Raw genomic sequence first — 23,493 nt, 5'->3', positions numbered from 1 at the left:
TAAAAATTCAGCCATGATCTTACTGAACTGAATATTCCTGCTCCATTTATTATGCTCTTAACATATTCACATGATGGTAGATTATAAGACCATAAGACATAGGAACAGAAGTACACCATTCGGCCCATCAAGTCTACTCCATCATTCAATGAGATCATGACTGATCTGATATAATCCTCAACTCCACTTTCCTGCCTTATCCCCGTAACCTTTGATTCCCTTATTAATTAAAAATCCTGTCTTATCTCAGCTTTGAACATACTTAACAACCCAGCCACCACAGCGCTGGTAAAGAATTCCACAGATTCACTCCCCTCTGAGAGAAGAAATTCCTCCTAATCTCTGTCTTAAAAGGATGATGTGGAGATGCCGGCGTTGGACTGGGGTAAACACAGTAAGAGTTTTAACAACACCAGGTTAAAGTCCAACAGGTTTATTTGGTAGCAAATTTTGGCATTTGCGACCAAATAAACCTGTTGGACTTTAACCTGGTGTTGTTAAGACTCTTAAACGGATGACCCCTTACTCTGAGATTATGCCCTCTGGTTCTAGACTCCCACAAGGGGAAACAGCTTCTCAGCATCTCCCCTGCCAAACCCCCGAGAATCCTATATGTCTCAATAAGATCACCTCTCATTCTTCTAAACTCTAATGTGTACTCAACCTCTCTTCATGAGAAAATCCCTCCACACCCAGGATCAACCTAGTCAACCTTCTCTGGACTGCTTCCAATGCCAGTATATCTTTCCTTAGATAAGGGGACCAAAACTGTTCACAGTATTCTGGATATGGGATAATTAGGGAGGCAAGACTTCCCTACTTTTATACTTCATTCCCTTTGAAATAAAGGATAATTGCCTTCCCTATTATCTGCTGAATTTGCATGCTAGCTTATTGTGATTTATGCAAACCCCCAAATCCCTGTGCTGCAGTTTTCTGCAGTCTTTCTCCATTTAAATAATATTCTTCTCCTTTATTCCTACCAAAGTGCATAACTTCATATTTTCCTACATTGTATTCCTTCTGCCAAGTTTTTGCCCAATCGCCTAAGCTGCCTCTATCCTTCAGTAGACTCTTTGCATCACCCTCACCACTTGCCTTCCCACCTATCCTTGTGCAAACTGCAAACTTGGCGATATTACATTCACTTCCCTCGTCCAAGTCTTTAATATATATTGTAAATAATTGTGTCCCCAGCACAGATCTTCTGCCATTTCCTGCTTCCCCATTATTATTTCCCCAGCCTCATTCTCTAAGGAGCCTGTGTTCACTTTGGCCTCTCTCTTCCTCTTTATATGTTTAAAGAAGTTCTTACTGTCTGTTTTATATTACTTGCTAGTTACCCTCATAGTTTATCTTCTGTATTATATTTTTGGTCACCTTTTATTGGTTTTTAAAACTTGCCCAATCCTCTGGCTCATCTCTAATCGTTGCTACATTGTACGTTTTATCTTTCAGTTCAATACTATCCTTAACTTCCTTGGCTGACCATGGTTGATTTTATCCCGTTCCTAGAATCCTTCTTCCTCACTGTGATGTATCTTTGTTGTGAGCCATGAACTATTTTCATAAACGAAACCCATTACTGATCAACCGTCTTTTCTGCTAAACACCTTTCCAAATCAACTCCAGCCAAATTCTGCCATGTTTTTTATTCATTTGTGGGACATGGGTATCGCTGGTTGGCCAGCATTTATTACCCAGACCTACTTGCCCAAAGGCAATTGAGGGTCAACTACATTGCTGTGGCTCTGGAGTCACACGTAGGCCAGACTAGGTAAGGATGGCAGATTTCCTTCCCTAAAGGACATTAGTGAACAAGGTGGGTTTTTCTGACAATTGACAATGGTTTCATGGTTATCAGTAGATTCTTAATTCCAGATTTTCTTTTCATTGAATTCAAATTTCACCATCTACTGTGGTCGGATTCGAATCCGGGTCCTCAGAACATTAGCTGAGTTTCTGGATTAATAGTCTAGCGATAATACCACTAGGCCATCGCCTCCCTCTGCTCATTGCTTCCTAGGGGTTCTTCTAATCTGAGATTGTTTACTAAACCTACCTTATTATACATTACTAGATTCAAAATAGCCTGATCGCTGGTTGGATCCATATAGGAAACTGTTCTGAATATAGACTATGAATTCTTCCCCTTGGCCACTCTGCCAGTTTGATTTTGCCAATCGACATGAAGTTTAAAGTCATCCATGATTAATGTATTTTCTTTTTTTTACATGTCCTCATTATCTCCTGATTAATTCTCCATCCTCCAGTATAGCTACGGTTAGAGGGCTTATAGAATACTCCCACCAGTGTCTTCTTCCCCTTGTTGTTTCTTACCTCCATCCAGATGGATTCTATGGACCCCATTTTACCATCAGGTTGTGCCCGTTTTCGGGCGCGAAAACTTGGTAAAGTTGGGCTTGAGGCGAGTAGCCCGATGTGCACCAGTTTCCCCTTTACCAAGGCCCGAAAATGGCCACGATCTGGACCGTGGCTGAAATGGGCGTGACAGTCATTTAATTTGCATGCGTTTAAATTGACTTAATGGGCTTTACGCCCAGCTTCACTGGCACTTCCCCCTTTACCACTGCGTTCGCCCATCCAGAATCGGAACAAAACAGACATGCTCCATTTAAGTCTGATTCGGGCGCTCCAGTTAGTGAAGAGGTAAGTGCCGAGCGTCCGACGGCTCTCTGCTTGAGACCGGGGGTGGGGAGGGTGGGGGGGGGTCCGCTGCCACTCAGCCTGAGATCAGTGGGGGGGAGGGGGGGGTTCGCTGCCACTCAGCCTGAGATCAATGGGGGGGGGGGTCCGCTGCCACTCTGCTTGAGATCGGTGTGGGGGGAGAAGGGGGGTCCACTGCCACTCTGCCTGAGATCAGTGGGGGGAAGGGGGCAGGGGCCCGTGATTGGTCTGGGTGGCGGGGGGTGGGGGGATAAGGCGGTCAGTAATGTTATGGGGGTGGGACAATGTCTATTGGGGCCGGGGGGGACATTAGCCGGCCCGGTAGGGATGTGGCAGGGGAGCTGCATTCTATCATCTATTTTCTGCGCATGCGCAGTTGGAGGCGCTGATCGGAGCTGCAGAATTCCGGGCGCGTTAAGCCCCGCCCACAGGCTTCTGCAGCGCGATTCAGAATCGCTGATATTTTTTCAGGCAGAGTGTGTATGGGGGCGCCTGAGAACAGGTCTAAAAGTCGGATCTGAAACACTCCCAATTTCAAGTCCACCCAGCACTTAGAATCAAAATGGTAAAATAGAGCCCTATATCTTCTGACCCAAGATCTTTCTTGCTAATGCACTTAATCCATCTCATTCTAACAAAGCGGCCCCACCACCATTTCCTTCCTGCCTGTCCTTAAGAAAAGTCACATGTCCCTGAATATTTAGTTCCTAGCTTTGATCTCCTTGTAACCATGTCTCTGTAATGGCTACATTCCTTCGTTTGTCCATTCAAAAACAGGGCAGTTATACAAATGCATTCAGCATTTTTTGCTAATATTGGCAGCAGTCATTTCTAAGCTGTGGTGCTTTCCACATGCATACTAACTGAAATATGCATCGAGTCCTCTGGGCATCAAGTGATTGCCACAGACAGTCACATGTGGAAAGTACCTGCTTGGACTACTGGGATTTAAAACGTCTCCAAATTGATGGAAGGAGTAATCTGCTATTTTGAAAGTGTTCCTTTCCAAAGTATGAGGCATTTTCTCAAAAAAAGAACTAACGTATATATAAAACACCTTTTGTTACCACAAGACATCCAACTTTCTAGCCAATGAAGCAATTTTGAAGTGTAGTCATTGCTATAGGGACACAGTAAGCACCCACAAACAATACAGAGATAAATCATTAGACAATCCGATTTACTGATGTAGGCTGAGGGATATAGATAGTCATGATGTGGAGATGCTGGCGTTGGACTGGGGTAAACACAGTAAGAAGTTTAACAACACCAGGTTAAAGTCCAACAGGTTTATTTGGTAGCAAAAGCCACACAAGCTTTCGGAGCTCCAAGCCCCTTCTTCAGGTGAGTGGGAATTCTGTTCACAGTTGAGACAATTAAAGACACAGTCCAACCATTATTCATGTAAATTGAGTCTGTGTCTTTATATGCTCTGTTTGTGAACAGAATTCCCACTCACCTGAAGAAGGGGCTTAGAGCTCCGAAAGCTTGTGTGGCTTTTGCTACCAAATAAACCTGTTGGACTTTAACCTGGTGTTGTTAAACTTCTTACTGGATATAAATAGGCCAGGGCACATGGAGATACTCCTCTGCTCTTGAAAATAGTCTGAGGGGTCTTTTACCTGCACCCAAGAGGACAGACAGGTCTTAAGCTCTTATCCAAAAGGTGGTACCTTTGACACTGCAGTCCTCCCAAGGCACTTCATTGGGTAACAATCTGTTTTCTTATGTGCTCAGTCTCTGGGACAGAACTTGAATCACCAGACTCTGGTTTAGAAGCGAGAGTTCTATCCAGAGCCACACCTGAATTCCCAGATTCGTATCGTTAACTGATGTACTCTTCAGAAGTAACTTCAACCAATCAGGATAACTTATTGTACTCACATTTCCTTTTGATGTTGCACTCTCTGATAAACAACTAATTTAAAAGAAGCAGATACTCTGTGAAGAAGCCACAGCGGGGAAACAGCTGCTGCAGGTCATTCCTCGTTCAGGATTGTAGAATCCAGAGGCAAGCTTTCCTTTTTTCCTCTGTTACACTGTTCAATTTTCCTCTCTTTCTCCTGGTGATACATATGAAATTCCACACTGAAAGGGCTGGCCCTCGATCAATGCTGATCACATCAGTGAGGAGTGGGCAAGTGTAAATTGGGTTAAAGAGTATCATCCTGGTTCAAGTCTGCTTGTCCGTCCCTCTTTATGGAAAAATATTTGCCACCAGTAAACAGGAGGTGGCAATTTGACACACAGCTGGACAATTAAAGACAGAGGGCGGGATTTTCCAGCCGTGCTTGCCTCAAAACCGGAAAATGCCACCCAAGGTCAATGGACCTTTCCACGGTCCGTCCCCCGCCTGCTACGATTCCCGTGGAGGGCGGGATGGGAAAACTCCCCCCATACACTCACCTACTGAGGTTTCATTGTAGGGGGGTAGGTACAGGGGAGATGTTAGGGGTAAGTTTTTCACACAGAGGATGGTGGGTGAGTGGAATCGGCTGCCGTCAGCGGTGGTGGAGGCAAACTCAATAGGGTATTTTAAGAGACTCCTGGATGAGTACATGGAGCTTAATAGAATGGAGGGTTATAGGTAGGTCTAGAAGGTAGGGATGTGTTCGGCACAACTTGTGGGCCGAAGGGCCTGTTTGTGCTGTAGTTTTTCTATGTATGCATCATCCCCAGTATACAATTCCTCTTCTGGTTCAATGAGATAAAATACACTGTGCAGTTCATAAAACCAGAACGATCAATGATTCTGTGTCTCTGGTGAGTTAGCTCGTCTTAACTGGGAGAGCAGGGATGATACAATTCCCTTCACTCTACGGCGGCACACTGGGGGCAACACAGTGGCACAGTGGTTCATACTGGTGCCTCATAGCGCCAGGAACCCAGGTTCAATTCCGGCCTTGGGTGACTGTGTGGAGTTTGCACATTCTCTCCGTGTCTGTGTGGGTTTCCTCTGAGTGCTCCGGTTTCCTCCCACACTCCAATTATGTGCAGGTTAGGTTGATTGGCCATGCTAAATTACCCCTTAGTGTCTGGGGGGTTAGCAGGGTAAATACGTGGGGTGAAGGGGATAGGGCCTGGGTGGGATTGTTGTCAGTGCAGGCTTGATGGGCTGAATGGCCTCCTTCTGTGCTGTAGGGATTCGATGATTCTTTCAGCATGTGAAGGGGAGATGGAGGAGTGGCTCATTGCCGCTAGATTCATGATGAGGAGATCCAGGAAGGATGTCCCATTATCTTCACAAGGTTTCTGTGAGCATTGCTCTCCTGTCGGACTGCTGGGAGCACAGTGATAAGGCTGTTGTCATGGGGGCACAGCGGTTGCCCACAGACCCTACATTGCAGGAAGATGATGACGTGCAGTGGGGACAGTGTGTGGAACCTCACACAGACTCTGTGAATGGCTGGCTCCTGTCTGCCTGATGACAGCTCACTCGCTCTCAATGGCGAGAGTCATATCATGGCGGTGCAGCGGGGAACGTTTCACCTCTCCTGATCTAACACCATTCTCTGTGAGCTGTGAGGTTCAGTGCCACCGGAGGCTGAGGCAGATGAGATGGAGCGGCATCCACAGCTCAAAGGTGCAGAGAGCACACACTGACAATGACTGGAGTCACTGCAAGAAACATCCCCATTCCCGACAAGATACAGGCATGACTAATGTGTTCAGTCACTGTGAAGGGACACCACCAACATCTGGGAACCTTGCACAACGCACATGGGGGAAGCCCTGGTCTGAGCCCCCTGGTCTGACCCCCCGGGTTCAGGGAGCCAGTTGTCAGGTTGGGACTGCAGGAACGCAGCTCATTAGAACAAGGAGCCACAGAAAGGGTGCAATTAGCAAGAGCTTCTTTACAGAACCTGTCCGCTGTGCCCTGTTGTCTGTGATGACCTTGGTGGGCATCCTCTGGAGGGCCGAGAGCTGGAGGGCTGCTGGGTGGCAGTGCCACCCTCCTCGGCCTGTGGAGCTGGAGCTGGCGGTCACAGGAAGAGAGGATTCAGATGGGTGGGGCATTCTTGACATCACCTGGGTGAATGACCCTGGAATGTGCACCAGCTGCCCCTCTCCCTAAGGGTGTCTGAGGGCCCCTGGCTTCCTCCTTGGGACTGAGCTGGCATGCCATCCTCTGGCATTGGCACTCATGGATCTCAGCAATGCACCATGGGGTACATGCTCTGCAGCAGTGCAGGACAAAGGTCTTACACTAAGGTTTCCATGGCAACTGCAACCCTAGCTGTGTTGACCTTGTTGTGTTGCAGTGTCAACACAATCACCTCAGATATAAGGTGAACAGGTTCCTCCCTGCAGCCTTTCAATCCGAGGAGTGTCTCAGACATCCCTTCCTGATTTTCCTGCCTTGCCTTTGGAGCTCCAACAACTGAGGCACGACTGAGTCCAGAGGCTGGGCCATCTGGCTGGGTCTCAGAGTCACAGTTATAGAGGTCTACAGCACAGAAAAGGCCCTTCGGCCCATCGGGTCTGCACTCAGCAGCTTCCCGCTTCCAGTAATCCTCCCGAGTGCCGGCACCTTCCTTCCTTCACCCGCCGTGGATCCGGAAGTGTGATGTGCCCTCAGATTGTGACCCCGAGGCTGCTCTGAAGTTAGGTCCCACCAAAGTATGTGAAGGGTTTGGGTGAACGTTGCTTCCCAGATGTGCCGACAGAAAGGAGAGCTCATGAGTTGATGGCAGGGGCCTTTAGAAACAGGAGACAGGGCTCACAGCGTTACTGTCTGATGGATGTTGTCGTGCTGGATTCTCACTTGGTTTATTACCGCCAACCTCACCGTCAGCGCAGAAGCTTCAGCATCCGGCCCGGCCAGCTGGATGGTTCTGTCCTCAAAGTCCGTGAGCTCCTTCAGCCATGCCATCCCTCTGCCCGTCTGGGGGCTCTCCCTCTTGCTGTGAGTCAACTTTCCCTGCATGGAAACAGATGGTGAGAGTGTAAGCAGGATCTGTGCCATGGGAGGTCATAAAGATGCCTGGCATGTATGAGTGGTGAGTGGGACATGACCCACAGGAGAGATGAAGATGTGTGTGGGAGAGCGAGTGGGGGTGTCTCTAGAGCGGCAGTGAGTGAGAACGCAGTGGATGTGCAATGGGTGTGAGAGTTGAGATTGATGAGAAGAGTGACTTACCCTGACAGAATGGAGGAGATCATTCATCCTCTTCCTGCACTGGACGGCTGTCCTCTTCTGCAGGGCGTTAGCGCAGACCACCTCCCATGCTGGGTTGGTGACTTTACTGGCTGGTTTTCTTCCTGTGTAGGGATAGAGGACATCACATCGAGCCTCCTCTGCATCCAGCAGCCTCTCCAGGGAGGCTTCTAAAAACTTGGGGGTGGATTTTTAGCAGCCATCACTTCCCGGCGATCAACAAAGTGTGGCTGGTGTGTGCTGGAGCGGCCACCCCACCACCAACACGGCGTGGAACCCCGTAGCTGAAAATGGTACTAAGAGCTGCACTACATGGTGGGAAAAGCCACCATTACCATTTCAATGCAACTTTTCCTATCCGCCATCGGCCAATTCCTGGGAAAGTCTCATCCAACATTTCAGATTGATGACTTTTCAGCAGAATTCAGGATGTTTCCAGCATATTCTGTTTTATTTCACATTTCCAACATCTGCAGTATGTTGCTACAGTTTTTAACTGTTGAGAGAGGCTGTTTCACTCACACTTGACTTTTTCTTCCTTGACTCGGGAAGTTACATTCACTTTCTGTCTCCCCTGATGATTCAGATCAGAGCCACATCCTTTGTGGCACATTGGCACATTTGCAAACTAGACCGGCTAGCAAGCTGAATAACTGAGATTTTAGTTTATGGAAGATTCTTTCGGGATAGCAGTGAAGAATCACTGACAGAGTGGCTTATGGCCTGCTAGGCTTGAACCCGACTTTCTTAAATATTGCCAAAGAGAGACATGTTGTCGAAGCTTTTCATCTTGCACTCATCAGGACAAACACAAGAATGCCAAATTTCAAATGATCATAACACTTTATACTACAGGAGGAAAGGGTGCTGGTTGGCTGGCAAGTTGATTTTGATTGTCTGAGATGTTGATGTGGAAAAAGCAACAGGGAACTACAAGCTCCTGGGTAAAAAATAGGTACAGTAAGAAGTCTCACAACACCAGATTAAAGTCCAACAGGTTTATTTGGTAGCAAATACCATAAGCTTTCGGAGCACAGCTCCTTCGTCAGATGGAGTGGATATCAGATGTCCACTCCATCTGACGAAGGAGCTGTGCTCCGAAAGCTTATGGTATTTGCTACCAAATAAACCTGTTGGACTTTAACCTGGTGTTGTGAGACTTCTTACTGTGCTTACCCCAGTCCAACGCCGGCATCTCCACATCATAAAAAATAGGTGTCAGACTTAGACACATTTCTTTTGTTTGCTGAGAATGGGTCCCTAGATATGGATGAATGCTTACATGTGGCTGCAGGGTTGGCCACATTATTTAAATACTGAAATTGTGAATTGGCGGCACGGTGGCACAGTGGTTAACACTGCTGCCTCACAGCGCCAGGGACCCGGGTTCAATTCTAGCCTTGGGTGACTGTGTGGAGTTTGCACATCCCCCCAGAGTTTCCTCCCACAGTCCGAAAGACGTGCTAGTTAGGCGGATTGTCATGCTAAATTGTCCCTTAGCATCAGGGGGATTAGCAGGGTTAAGGGGATAGGGCCTGGGTGGGATTGTTGTCTCGAAGGGCCAAATGCCTCCTTCTGTACTGTAGGGATTCTATGATTCTATGAATGAATTTTCAGATGCTGGTGAAGTTCAGTCCAGAATTGATTGATGTTATTGTAATACTAGTTGGTGCAGAGAACTGAGAGCAAGCAATGAGTTCATTGATTCATAATTATTCATAACTTCATATGTAGCTCTGGTCTTGTGCTGAAAGAGAGCCAACAGAGATGGGGGGCACAATTCAAAGCACAGATCAAATTTAAAGGGATGTGGCCACATGATGGTAAGTGGCTGCAAAATGCTGGAGGAGGAGGAGCTGGAGGAGCCTTTGGAAGCTTTTGGAAAGGATCTATTGTGGGTACCTCAACTTTTTGGAAGACTGAAAAAGGAGAAGGAGAAAGAAGTGCCAGGCAAAAGCACAAAAAGACAATAGAGGGATTTTAACTGGAATGTGACAGAGCAGCCCAGTACCTTCCTTTTAATTAATTCATGGGACATGGGCGTCGCTGGATGGCCAGCATTTATTGCCCATCCCTAGTTGCCTGAGGGCAGTTGAGAGTCAACCACATTGCTGTGGCACTGGAGTCACATGTAGGCCAGACCAGGTAAGGACGGCAGATTTCCTTCCCTAAAGGACATTAGTGAACCAGATGGGTTTTTCTAACAATTGACAATGTTTCATGGCCATCAATTGACTCTTAATTCCAGATATTTTCATTGAATTCCAATTCCACCATCTGCCATGGTGGGATTCAAACCCAGGTGCCCAGAACATTAGCTGAGTATTCTGGATTAATAGTCTAGCGATAATACCACTCGGCCATCGCTTCCTCCTCCAATGGTTGCACAGGTTGTCACATCAGCAGTGAGGAAGTTACAGATTTCTGCTAAGGATTTCTGCATGGTAGTACGAGTGCCAATAGTGGGCAACATAAATTATCTTTAGGTTTTTTATTGTAATGTTTGAACTTTAAACCTGGACTTGGTTGATTCTCAGTTTTTGAGCACAATAATGAGTTGTTAATAGAAGTGTTAACAGTTGTGCTGGTAGTGAGGGCGGCTGTTTTTGAGGTTTATGTGCAGGATGTGATATCAAATTAAGCAAACTATTGGCCATCTCCAAATGGAAATTTAATCTCTGGACAGAAAGGAGAACCATGTGTATTTACTCACCATGACTGAATTGTAGAATCCAGTAACTGGACCGGATACCTAGCGAGGAGAACATTACACCCTCACAGTCTAAATTGTCTGTTGATGCTATTTGCCTAGGGTCACAAATAAACAATGACAACTTGGGCAAGGTATGGTAGAGGCCTACTGTTAACGGTGAAACCTGATCCACAGGAAACCCTAAAGCACTGCACGGTCAATGAAGCGTAATCAATGTAATGCTGGGACCAGTTAATGCACAGCAATATCCCCCCCACCAAAAAAAACAATGTGATAGTGATAAGGCAATCTGTTTACATGATGTGGGTTGTGAGATAAATATTGGCAAGGACAACGGGAGAATCATAGAATCCCTACAGTACAGAAGGAGGCCATTCGGCCCTTCGGCCCTTCGAGTCTGCACTGACAACAATCCCACCCAAGCCCTATCCCCATAACCCCATGCATTTAACCTCCTAATCCCCCTGACAGTAAGGGGCAATTTAGAACTTCCTTGATCTTTTAAATTGAGCCCCTGGAGTTTTTACATCCAGTCTTACTGAGAGAGTAGAACGAGCCTCGGTTTGATAGGAAGGATGGATTGGCACTTCATAAAAGCAGGGGAGAAACTGGGAACAACAATCTATAGCATGCTGCATCGTTTGGAATTCAATTACACAGAAAAACCCAAGTACTGAATGATTACCAATTGCACACTTACTGAAAGAACACAGCTTTTCCTTTCAGAGTGGCTTGTGATTAGTTCATCTGAAATGTTTCCCCGTGCAGATGCCTTTGCAAGGCTGGAGTCATAACACCATGATTTAGCATAATCAAGGCTGCGCACATAATAATTATGAGCCATTTTCTGTGTTTGTTCTTCAAACATCAAAAATAGCACGGATTCCTGTAGCCGGGCTGTTGGGAAATTTCAAAATGCACTGGAGAGGCACATTCAGTCAATCTCATTTTATTATTATTTTGTAAAATTTGGCTTAATGTTGCATTTTAAAAATGTTTGTAATTATGCATGTTTAAAAAGCCACGTTCCCAGACATCTCTCAGAATTGCTGTGTTATTAATCTCCTGGAAGCCTCTGGTTACATGCTGTCAATTCCACACCTAAATGTTCCTGTGATTTAGCTTGATAGAAACCACATCTAACAACTCCTCGGTTCTCTGGCTCATACTTCTGAATCTGCTTTTTGTTGTCCCGATTTCTCACCTGGAGAGCTCTTTCTCTTTGTTGTTGCACACGGTAAGGTTACACTAAATTCAGAATGGTGCTGAGATGGCAACAAAAAGAGCCCCAGACAATGCAGCTGAGCACATTAATTCCCTCCCTGTTATTCCTGTGACTAAAGGATTTCTCAACTCACGTGATGCCACTGACTATGAACATGCTGCAAGAGACAAAAGTCCTGTGTGGGGGGAATTTCTGATGGAAATTTGTGCTCTTCAAGGTGAAAAGAATTAGTGCTTGAGACACAATGTTCTTTTGGTTTTGCCACTAGTATTCTTCGGTCAGGCAGGTCAGGTGGAGTTGCCGGCGTTGGACTGGGGTGGGCACAGTAAGTGGTCTCAAAGCACCAGGTTAAAGTCTAACGGGTTTATTTGGTAGCACGAGCTTTCGGAGCGCTGACTCGGCCAGCATTGTCTACCTGATACAACTGCAGGAAAGGATGTCCTGAGGCACTGGGGAGACCATGCAGACGCTACAACGGATGAATGGACACCGCTCGACAATCACCAGGCAGGAGTGTTCCCTTCCTGTTGGGGAGCACTTCAGCAGTCACGGGCATTCAGCCTCTGATCTTCGGGTAAGCCTTCTCCAAGGCGGCTTTCACGACACATAACGCAGAATCGCTGAGCAGAAACTGATAGCCAACTTCCGCACGCATGGGGACGGCCTCAACCAGGATCTTGGGTTCATGTCACACTATCTGTAACCCCCACGACTTGCCTGGGCTTGCAAAATCTCACTAACTGTCCTGGCTGGAGACAATTCATACCTCTTTAACCTGTGCTTAACCCTCTCTCCACTAATGTTGCCAGCACTTGTAAAGACTTGATTACCTATTAAGACTCGCATTCCAACCATTATCATGTAATTGAGTTTGTGTCTATATATGCCCTGTTTGTGAAACAAATCCTGTACTGACCTGATGAAGGGGTAGTGTTCAGAAAGCTTGTGCTACCAAATAAACCTGTTGGACTTTAACCTGGTGTTGTGAGACTACTTAGAGTGTAGATCAAGAACAGAGTAAAACTGCCAGATAATAACATAAGAACTAGGAGCATGAGTAGGCCATTTGGCCCCTCAAGCCTGCTCTGCTGTTCAATAAGATCATGGCTGATCTTTTCATGGACTCAACTCCACTTACCCGCCCACTCACCATAAGCCTTAATTTCTTTACTGTTCAAAAATCCATCCATTTTTGCCTTAAAAACATTTAACAAGGGAGCCTCAACTGCTTCACTGAGCAGGGAATTCCACAGATTCACAACCCTTTGGGTAAAGAAGTTCCTCCTCAACTCAGTCCTAAATCTGCTCCCCCTTATTTTGACGCTATGCCCCCTAGTTCTGGTTTCACCCGTCAGTGGAAACAACTTCCCTGCTTCTATCTTATCTATTCTCTTCATAATCTTATACATTTCGATAAGATCCCCCCTCATTCTTCTCAATTCCAATGAGTATAGTCCCAGTCTACTCAGTCTCTCTTCATAACCAACCCTCTCAACTCCGGAATCAACCTAGTGAATCTCCTCTGCACCCCCTCCAGTGCCAGTATATCCTTTCTCAAGTAAGGAGACCAAAACTGTACACAGTACTCCAGGTGTGGCCTCACCAGCACCTTATACAGCTGCAACATAACCTCGCTGTTTTTAAACTCCATCCCTCTAGCAATGAAGGACAAAATTCCATTTGCCTTCTTAATTACCTGCTGCACCTGCAAACCAACTTTTTGTGATTCATGCACAAGGACACCCAGGTCCCTCTGCACAGCAGCATGCTGCAATTTTTTACCATTTAAATAATAGTCCATTTTGCTGTTATTCCTACCAAAATGAATGACCTCATATTTACCAACATTGTACTCTATCTGCCAGACCTTTGCCCACTCACTTAGACTATCTATATCCCTTTGCAGACTTTCAGTGTCCTTGCACACTTAGCTCTACCACTCACCTTAGTATCATCTACGAATTTTGACACACTACAATTGATCCCCAACTCCAAACCATCTATGTAAATTGTAAACAATTGCAGTCCCAACACTGATCCCTGAGGCACATCACTAATCACTGATCGCCAACCAGAAAAACATCCATTTATCCCCACTCTTTGCTTTCTGTTAGTTGACCAATCCTCTATCCATGCTAATACATTACCTGTAACACCGTGCACCTTTATCTTATGCAGCAGCCTTTAGTGTGGCATCTTGTCGAATGCCTTCTGGAAATCCAGATACACCACATCTACCCATTGTCCACCGTGCTCGTAATGTCTTCAAAGAGTTCCACTAAATAGTTAAACATGACCTGCCTTTCATGAACCCATGCTGCGTCTGCCCAATGGGGCTATTTCTATCCAGATGGTTTGCTATTTCTTCCTTAATGATAGATTCAAGCATTTTCCCCACTCCAGAAGTGAAGCTAACCAGTATATAGTCACCCGCCTTTTGTCTATCTCCTTTTTTAAAAACAGATCAGAGTATAATACAGGTTAGATTTAGAACAAAGCTTCTTCCAATCGGTCAATAACGAGCTTCCTTTTTCTTTTCTTTTTCTCTTCATTTTTGGCACTGTTCATCCTGAATTGCCCTTGAGCAAATGGTGTTCAGCCACCTTTTGGAACCACTGCAGCCCCTGTGGTATCGATACGGATGTTACGGAGGGAATTGCAGAGTTTTCACTCAGCAGCAGTGAAAGAATGGTGATACGGTTCCCATGATGTGGAGATGCTGGAATTGGACTGGGGTGAACGCAGTAACAGTTTTAACAACACCAGGTTAAAGTCCAACAGGTTTATTTGGTAGCAAATACCATAAGCTTTCGGAGCGCTGCTCCTTCGTCAGATGGAGTGGAAACTCTTTGAGAGCACATTTCCACTCCATCTGACGAAGGAGCAGCGCTCCGAAAGCTTATGGTATTTGCTACCAAATTAACCTGTTGGACTTTAACCTGGTGTTGTTAAAACTGATACAGTTCCCAGTCAAGATAGCGAGGGAACTTGCAGACGGTGGCGTACGCGTGCATTGACATCCTTTGTCCTTTTAGGTGACAGAGGTTGTGCATATTGCAATCACTGTGTGCTGATGGTGGAGGGAGTGAATGTTTAAGGTGGTCTATGGGTTGCAGATCATGTGGGCTGCATTGTTCTGAGTGGTTTTGACCTTCTTGACTACTGTTGGAGTGGCACTCATCCAGGCAAGGAGTGAGTATTCTTGACTTGTGCCTTGTAGATCGTGAACAGGCTTTGGGGAGTCAGGAGTTGAGTATTTCACAGCAGAACTCCCTGGCTTTAACCTGTTCTTGATGCCACAATATTTATACGGTAAGCTTCTGGTCCATGATAGCCCCAAGGATGTCAATTTTTAAGAGTATTTCCACCTGCAGTAGTGTGATGTTCACATTTCTAAGGCACTATCCCTCTGTAGACTGCTAATCTAGTGTCAAGTGGCTTTGAGGAACAGTTTTCTGCTGTAGACACAGGTTCACAAAGAAATGGGTTAAAAATGTTCTTAAGCTAATTAAATCTTGATCTCTTATATCCAACAGGAAGACTTCGATCCTTGTGGACTGGACTTAAACTAGTCTCAGGAGTGAAAAGACAATTAATTGGTGGTGGGCAAGATATTGGAAACAATTCTGAGAGATAGGATAAGCTGTCACTTAAAAAGACATGGATTGATCAGGGATAATCAGCATGGTTTTGTTAGGGGAAGATCGCATCTTACTAACTTAAAATCATTTTTTGAGCAAGTAACAAGGAGGATTGATGAGGGTAGTGCAGTGGATATTGTCTTCATGGATTTCAGTAAGGTATTTGAAAAAGTTCCACATGGCAGACTGGTCAGAAAAGAGAGATCTCATGAGATACAGGTTGGATCCAAAATTGGCTCAGTGACAGCAAACAAAGGGTAATCGCTGATGGATGTTTTTGCGAATGGAAAAGTTCCTGTGTTGTTCCGCTGGGCTGTCTTGGAGCCCTTGCTGTTTTCTTGTACATATTAATGAGTTATATTTAAATGTGGGAGGCATGTTTGGGAAATTTGCAAATAACACAAAAATTGGCAGTGTAGTTGATAGTGAAAAGGATAGCTGTCGACTCCAGAATGATATCAATGATTTGGGTGAGTGGGCAGGGAAGTGGCAAATGGAATTCAATCCAGAGAAGTGTGAAGTAATTCATTTGGGGAGGGCAAACAAAGCAAAGGAATACTCGATAAATGGGAAGATACTGAGAGGAGTTGAGGAAGTGAGAGGCCTTGGAGTGAATATCCACAGGTCCTTGAAGGCAGCAGGACAGGTGGATAGGATGGTCAAGAATGTATATAGAATGCTTTCCTTTATTGGACAAGTATAGAGTACAAAAGCAGGGATATAATGATGGAACTGTATAAATGCTGGTTAGACCACAGCTGGAATTTTGTGTACAGTTCTGGTCACTGCATTACAGAAGGACATAATTGCTTTGGAGAGAGTGCAGAGAAGACTTACAAGAATATTACCAGGGCTTGAAAATTGCAGCTAAGAGGAGATTTGGATAGCTCAGGTTGTTTTCCTTAGAATAGGGGACGTTAAGAGGTGACCTAATTGAAGTGTACAAAATTATGAGGAGCCTTGATAGGGTAGACAGAAAAGACTTGTTTCTCCTAGCTGAGTGGTCAATTACCGGGGCCACAGATTTAAGGTGATTGGCAGAAAGATTAGAGGGACGTGAAGAAAAATGTGGTGGATGTCTGCAATTCACTGCCTGAGTTGGCGGTTGAATCTGAAATGTGGAAAGGTAAAAGATATCTGGATCTGGAACCTGCAAGACTACGGAACAGGTGCTGCAGAGTGGGATTACAATCAGCGGCTAGTTTCTTTTTTCTCTTTTCTGGCTGGCGCAGACGCAATGGGCTGAATGGCCTCTTTCTGCACCAAAACCTTTCTATGGTTCTATGTAGGCTGTACATCCCAAAGACTGGTGGATCGTTTCAAACAGCATGTCGCTGTTCGTAACAGGCAAGGTACAGACCATATCCAACCAGCCCATGACAATACACAGTGTCCAACATTAGATGTGATTCTGCGATTGGACAACTTTAGCTAAATAATCTTCAATGTGCCTTGCGAGATCAGAGTAAAGCTGCCTGGTTTAAATTTCAACAATGTTTGGCAGTTAACTCTCAGTCACCACTAACTGGTGCATTCTCCATAACAATGCCTCCACCAATCAGAATCCATGAACCAACCAATCAGCACTCTCTTATCATACAATATAAATGTATTGATTTCCCTTGCGTTGTATGCTTGTGAATGTCCTATGAGTGCAAGATGAAAAGCTTCAACCAAAATGGCTCTTAATTCTATGCTACCAAACGACTATTTAAGGACAGTATTTGATCCAATACTGTTTGAGAGGGGTATTAAGCCTCAATTTCTCTTCTACCTGTTTGATAGTATTTCATAGGATTTACTGCACAGAAACAGACTATTCGGCCCAACTGGTCCATGCTAATGTTGATGTTCCATATGAGCCTCCTCCCAGCCTTATTAATTCACCTGATTAACAGACCCTTATAGGGCTTACATAGAACAGGAACCGGCCCTTCAGCCCACGATGTTCTGCTGAACATGATGCCAAATTAAACTAATCCCTTTTGCCTGTCCTTACATTTTTAAAAAAAGCTGTAAAGCACCTTGGGATGTCCGAAGGTTGTGAACAGTGCTATTTGAATCCAAGTCTTTTTTATCTTGCCCTTGATGGGTTTTATTTGAATGTAAGTGCTTGTACAAGCAGCGGGGGTCATGCGGAGGAACAATAGGATTTTGATGTGCTGGCTTTTTCTAAACAACATTGCTAACAATCAGTGGTGTGATTTAACAGAAATGCGGCCCTCAGTTTATGCGTTAGCGAAATCTGGGAGAGTCCTGCTTTTCTTCTGTCCTTTTATTTAATGAATATGACAATTAAATTTTCGTACGTTTGCTAACTCCATATGCTATAGTGGATACTTTAAAGGCACAAACTCAGCATTCACACCAAAATTGTGTTTTCTGTTGCAATCGTTGTGACACACTGGGGCCATTGCCAGCCAAGGATAATTGGACTAGATTGCTTTGATTCAGTCCCACTAAAACAGAGCCAGAAACGTGGATCAAACCAGTTTACTAGTTTGATAGACGAAACAGAGATAATGAACACTCTGCTTACGGTGAGGTCCAGTTTTGCAATCCAAGCTTAGCATTCAAAAATTCTTAAAGAGTCACATGCGACACAAACCTTAGCTCTGTTTCTCTCTCGACAGATGCTGCCAGATCTGCTGAGTATTTCCAGAACTTTCTGTACTTGTTTTAGCATTCAAACCTATTGTCTCCTGTTTCAGGGCTAAGGCAAAGATCTAAATGTCTACTGTCTACTGGATCCACTACAGTTTGCCTACCGCCGCAACAGGTCCACAGCAGACGCCATCTCCCTGGCCCTACACTCAACCCTGAATACCTGGATAACAAGGACACCTATGTCAGACTCCTATTTATTGACTACAGCTCAGTCTTCAACACCATTATTCCAATGAAACTCATCTCCAAACTCCGTGGCCTGGGCCTCGGCACCTCCCTCTGCGATTGGATCCTGAACTTCCTAACTCACAGACCACAATCAGTAAGGATAGGCAACAACACCTCCTCATCCTCAACACTTGTGCCCCACAAGGCTGTATTCTCAGCCCTCTAGTATACTCCTTATACACCTATTACTGTATGGCCAAATTCCCCTCGAACTTGATTTTCAAGTTTGCTGATGATACCACTGTAGTGGGTCGGATCTCAAACAATGACAAGACAGAGTACAGGAATGAGATAGAGAATCTGGTGAATTGGTGCGGCAACAATAATCTCTCCTTCAATGTCAACAAAATAAAGGAGATAAGCAAGATAAAGGAGATTGTCATCGACTTCAGGAAGCTAGTGGAGAACATGCTCTTGTTTACATCAATGGGGACGAAGTAGAAATGGTTGAAAGCAGATCACCAACAACCTATCCTGGTCCCCCATGCTGACACGATAGTTAATAAGCCCACCAACACCACTACTTTCTCAGAAGACTAAGGAAATTTGGCATGTCAGCTATGACTCTCGCCAACTTTTACAGATGCACCATAGAAAGCATTCTTTCTGGTTGTATCACAGCTTGGTATGGCTCCTGCTCTGCTCCAAGACCGCAAGAAACTACAAAAGGTTGTGAATGTAGCCCAATCCATCACGCAAACCAGCCTCCCATCTGTTGACTCTGTCTACACGTCCCGCTGCCTCGGCAAAGCAGCCAGCATAATTAAGGACCCCACGCACCCGGGACATTCTCTCTTCCACCTTCTTCCGTCGGGAAAAAGACACAAAAATCTGAGGTCACGTACCAATCGACTCAGGAACAGCTTCTTTCCAGCTGCTGTCAGACTCTTGAATGGACTTACCTTGCATTAAGTTGATCTTTCTCTACACCCCAGCTATGACTGTAACACTACATTCTGTACTCTCTCCTTTCCTTCTCTATGAACGGTATGCTTTGTCTGTATAGCGCGCGAGAAACAATACTTTTCACTGTATGTTAATACATGTGACAATAATAAATCAAATCAAATCAAACCACCCTGCTTTATTTTCCCGAGCTACTGATTGTTGTTACACCAAGAGGAAAACGAAGCATGAAATTATGCAACAGGCCATGAAGTAAGTAAAAGTGGCTGACATGGAGGAATTTGGGCAGAAGAAATGCCACACTAGCCACTGGTGTGCATTGAGGGTCAATAACAAAAGAAGAATTATTGGAGTGGATTGTTGCAGCTGGCCCATGACAAGAAGTATATTTATTTTAATAGCAGAATCTCAAAAAATAATCTGCTCTTCATCATCATCATGTTTAACTCCTCAACCATAAAAAAATCCAACATAATCAATGGACAGGTTAGCAACATCACAAAATGTCTTGTCGTGACACTACGGACTTCCTACAGAAACTCAGCACACATGGAGCAGTTGAACCAGGAGCACTCCTCGTCACAATGGATGTCTCGGCACTCTACACCAACATCCCCCACGATGATGGCATTGCTGCAACTGCCTCAGCACTCAACGCTGACAACTGCCAGTTTCCAGATGCAATTTTACAACTCATCCGCTTCATCCTGGACCACAATGTCTTCACCTTCAACAACCAGTTCTTCATCCAGACACACGGAACAGCCATGGGGACCAAATTCGCACCTCAATATGCCAACATCTTCATGCACAGGTTGGAACAAGACTTCTTCACCGCACAGGACCTTCAACCGATGCTATACACTAGATACATCGATGACATTTTCTTCCTTTGGAGTCATGGTGAACAATCACTGAAACACTCTATGATGACATCAACAAGTTCCATCCCACCATCAGACTCACCATGGACTACTCTCCGGAATCGGTTGCATTCCTGCACACATGCATCTCCATTAAGGACGGTCACCTCAGCACCTCACTGTACCGCAAGCCCACGGATAACCTCACGATGCTCCACTTCTCCAGCTTCCACCCTAAACACGTTAAAGAAGCCATCCCCTACGGACAAGCCCTCCGTATACACAGGATCTGCTCAGATGAGGAGGATCGCAACAGACACCTCCAGACGCTGAAAGATGCCCTCATAAGAACAGGATATGGCACTCGACTCATCGATCGACAGTTGTGACGCGCCACAGCAAAAAACCGCACCGACCTCCTCAGAAGACAAACACGGGACATGGTGGACAGAGTACCCTTCGTCGTCCAGTACTTCCCCGGAGCGGAGAAGCTACGACATCTCCTCCGGAGCCTTCAACATGTCATTGATGAAGACGAACATCTCGCCAAGGCCATCCCCACACCCCCACTTCTTGCCTTCAAACAACCACAAAACCTCAAACAGACCATTGTCCGCAGCAAACTACCCAGCCTTCAGGAGAACAGTGACCACAACACCACACAACCCTGCCACAGCAACCTCTGCAAGACGTGCCGGATCATCGACACGGATGCCATCATCTCACGTGAGAACACCATCCACCAGGCACACGGTACATACTCTTGCAACTCGGCCAACGTTGTCTACCTGATACGCTGCAGGAAAGGATGTCCCGAGGCATGGTACATTGGGGAAACCATGCAGACGCTACGACAATGGATGAATGAACACCGCTCGACAATCACCAGGCAAGACTGTTCTCTTCCTGTTGGGGAACACTTCAGCGGTCATGGGCATTCGGCCTCTGATCTTCGGGTAAGCGTTCTCCAAGATGGCCTTCACGACACACAACGCAGAGTTGCTGAGCAGAGACTGATAGCCAAGTTCCGTACACATGAGGACGGCCTCAACCGGGATCTTGGGTTCATCTCACATTATCTGTAACCCCCACGGCTTGCCTGGACTTGTAAAATTTCACTAACTGTCCTGTCTGGAGACAATACGCATCTCTTTAACCTGTGCTTAATGCTCTCTCCACTCACATTGTCTGTACCTTTAAGACTTGATTAGCTGTAAAGACTCGCATTCCAATCATTATTCTGTAAATTGAGTTTGTGTCTTTATGTGCCCTGTTTGTGAACAGAACTCCCACTCACCTGACGAAGGAGCAGCGCTCCGAAAGCTAGTGGCGTTTGCTACCAAATAAACCTGTTGGACTTTAACCTGGTGTTGTGAGACTTCTTACTGTGTTGAGTATGTAAACCAGACTTTCTTCAGAGTCATCAACACCGCAAACCAGATAAACTAGGCCAATAGGTTTTATTGGTAAGGGCATTAAGGGTTATTATGAAGGAGCAGTTGAGGTACAGATCTAACCTAAGCTGAAACTTCCAGCACAGTAACGTTGATGGGCTACACTGTCAGAGGTGCAATAGAATCATAGAATCTACAGCGCAGAAGGAGGCCATTTGGCCCATCGAGCCTGCACCATCAGCAATCCCACCCAGGTCTTGTCCTATCCCCGTAACCCCACATATTTACCCTCCTAATCCCCCTGATATTAAGGGGCAATTTATCATGGCCAATCAACCTAACCTGCACATCTTTGGACTGTGGGAGGAAACCAGAGCACCCGGAGGAAATCCATGCAGACACAGGGAGAACGTGCAGACTTTGCACAGACAGTCACACGAGGCTGGAATTGAACCCGAGTCCCTGGCACTGTGAGGCAGCAGTGCTAACCACTGTGCCATCGGACTATCCCATCTTTTGAGAGAGATGTTAATATGAGGCTCCATCTGTCCTCTCAGGTGGGCATAAAATATCTCCTGACACTAGTTGAGGAACAGCAAGGAAATTCTTCCCATTGCCCTGGTCAATCCTTATCCCTCAACCAAATCACTAAAACAAATTAAAAGCAAAATCCTGTAGAAGGATCATATAAACTCAAAACGTTAACTCTGTTTCTCTCTCCACAGATGCTGCCAGACCTGCTGAGTTTATCCAACATTTTCTGTTCCTGAAACAAATTATCTGGTCATTTATCTCTTTGCTGTTTGTTATAATTGAATTAACTGCCGCATATCCAACATTACAACAAGTGATTACACTTCAAAGAACTTAATTGGCTGCAAAGTGTTTAAGGATATCCTGAGATTGTAAAAGGTGCTATAAAAATGCAAGCTGTTCTTTCAAATTGGATGTGGAAACAGACTCAACTGGCTGAGTGGCCCGTTCCAGTTCCTGAGCTAATAGAGATGATTGCAGGAAGGGAGTTACTTTAACAAGCAGCTTCTTGCATTGAAATGTATTGAGCACCTTTCTTCAAAGCCTAGGAAACAGTGTCGGATTAGAGAAGGGTGAAGTGAGTCAGAATGATGCATAAGAAACATAGAAACTAGAAGCAGGCGTAGGCCATTCAGCCCTTCAAACCTGCTCCACCATTCATTTTGATCATGGTTGATCATCGAATTCAATATCCTGATTCCCACTTCCAACTTGTATCCCTTGATCCCTTTAGCCCCAAGAGCTATATCTAATTTCTTCTTGAAATCACACAACGTTTTGCCTTCAACTACATTCTGTTATAGTGAATTCCACACACTTACCACTCTCTGGGTAAAGAAATTTCTCCTCACCTCAAAAAAGGTTTACTCCTTATCCTCAAACTATAACCCCTAGATCTGAACTCCTCCACCAATGGGAACATTCTTTCTGAATCTACCCTGTCTAATCCTGTTAGAATTTTATAAGTTTCTATGAGATTCCCCCCTCACTCTTCTAAACTCCAGTGAATATAATCCTAACCGATTTAGTCTCTCCTCATATGACAGACCTGACATCCCAGGAATCAGCCTGGTAAACCTTTGCTGTACTCCCTCTACAGCAAGGACATCCTTCCTCAGATAAGGACACCCAAACTGCACACAATACTCCAGGTGTGGCCTCACCTATAAGGACTCCATTTAATGCTAGATTGGAGGGAGATGAACTATTTCTCCCTTCAACAGATGTAGATTATACAGGTTATAGACAGGAACAGGTCATTCGGCCCAACCAGTCCACACTGATGTTGATGCTCCACTTGACCTTTTCCCATCTACCATCATCTAAATCCGCCATTATAACCATCCTTCCCCTTAAATGTCTGTCTGGCTTCTTCTTAAATGTGTCCATACTCCCTGTGGCAATGAATTCCACATTCTCATCACTCTCTGGGTAAAGACATTTCTTCTGAATTCCCAGTTGGATTTCTTGCTGAAC

At 45.3% G+C, this 23,493-nt stretch overlaps 1 protein-coding gene across 3 annotated transcripts in view; it reads right to left on the bottom strand.

Annotated features, from left to right (window-relative positions):
* Positions 1–23,493, bottom strand: part of cep112 (centrosomal protein 112) — a 483,816-nt gene that overhangs the window by 24,167 nt on the left and 436,156 nt on the right. The window lies entirely within an intron of this gene.

This window comes from Mustelus asterias, chromosome 12 (assembly GCF_964213995.1).
Source record: "Mustelus asterias chromosome 12, sMusAst1.hap1.1, whole genome shotgun sequence".
In the NCBI taxonomy this organism is placed as follows: domain Eukaryota; kingdom Metazoa; phylum Chordata; class Chondrichthyes; order Carcharhiniformes; family Triakidae; genus Mustelus; species Mustelus asterias.
The sequence above is the reverse complement of the archived record's forward strand: the minus strand, read 5'-3'. Positions and strand labels throughout refer to the sequence as shown.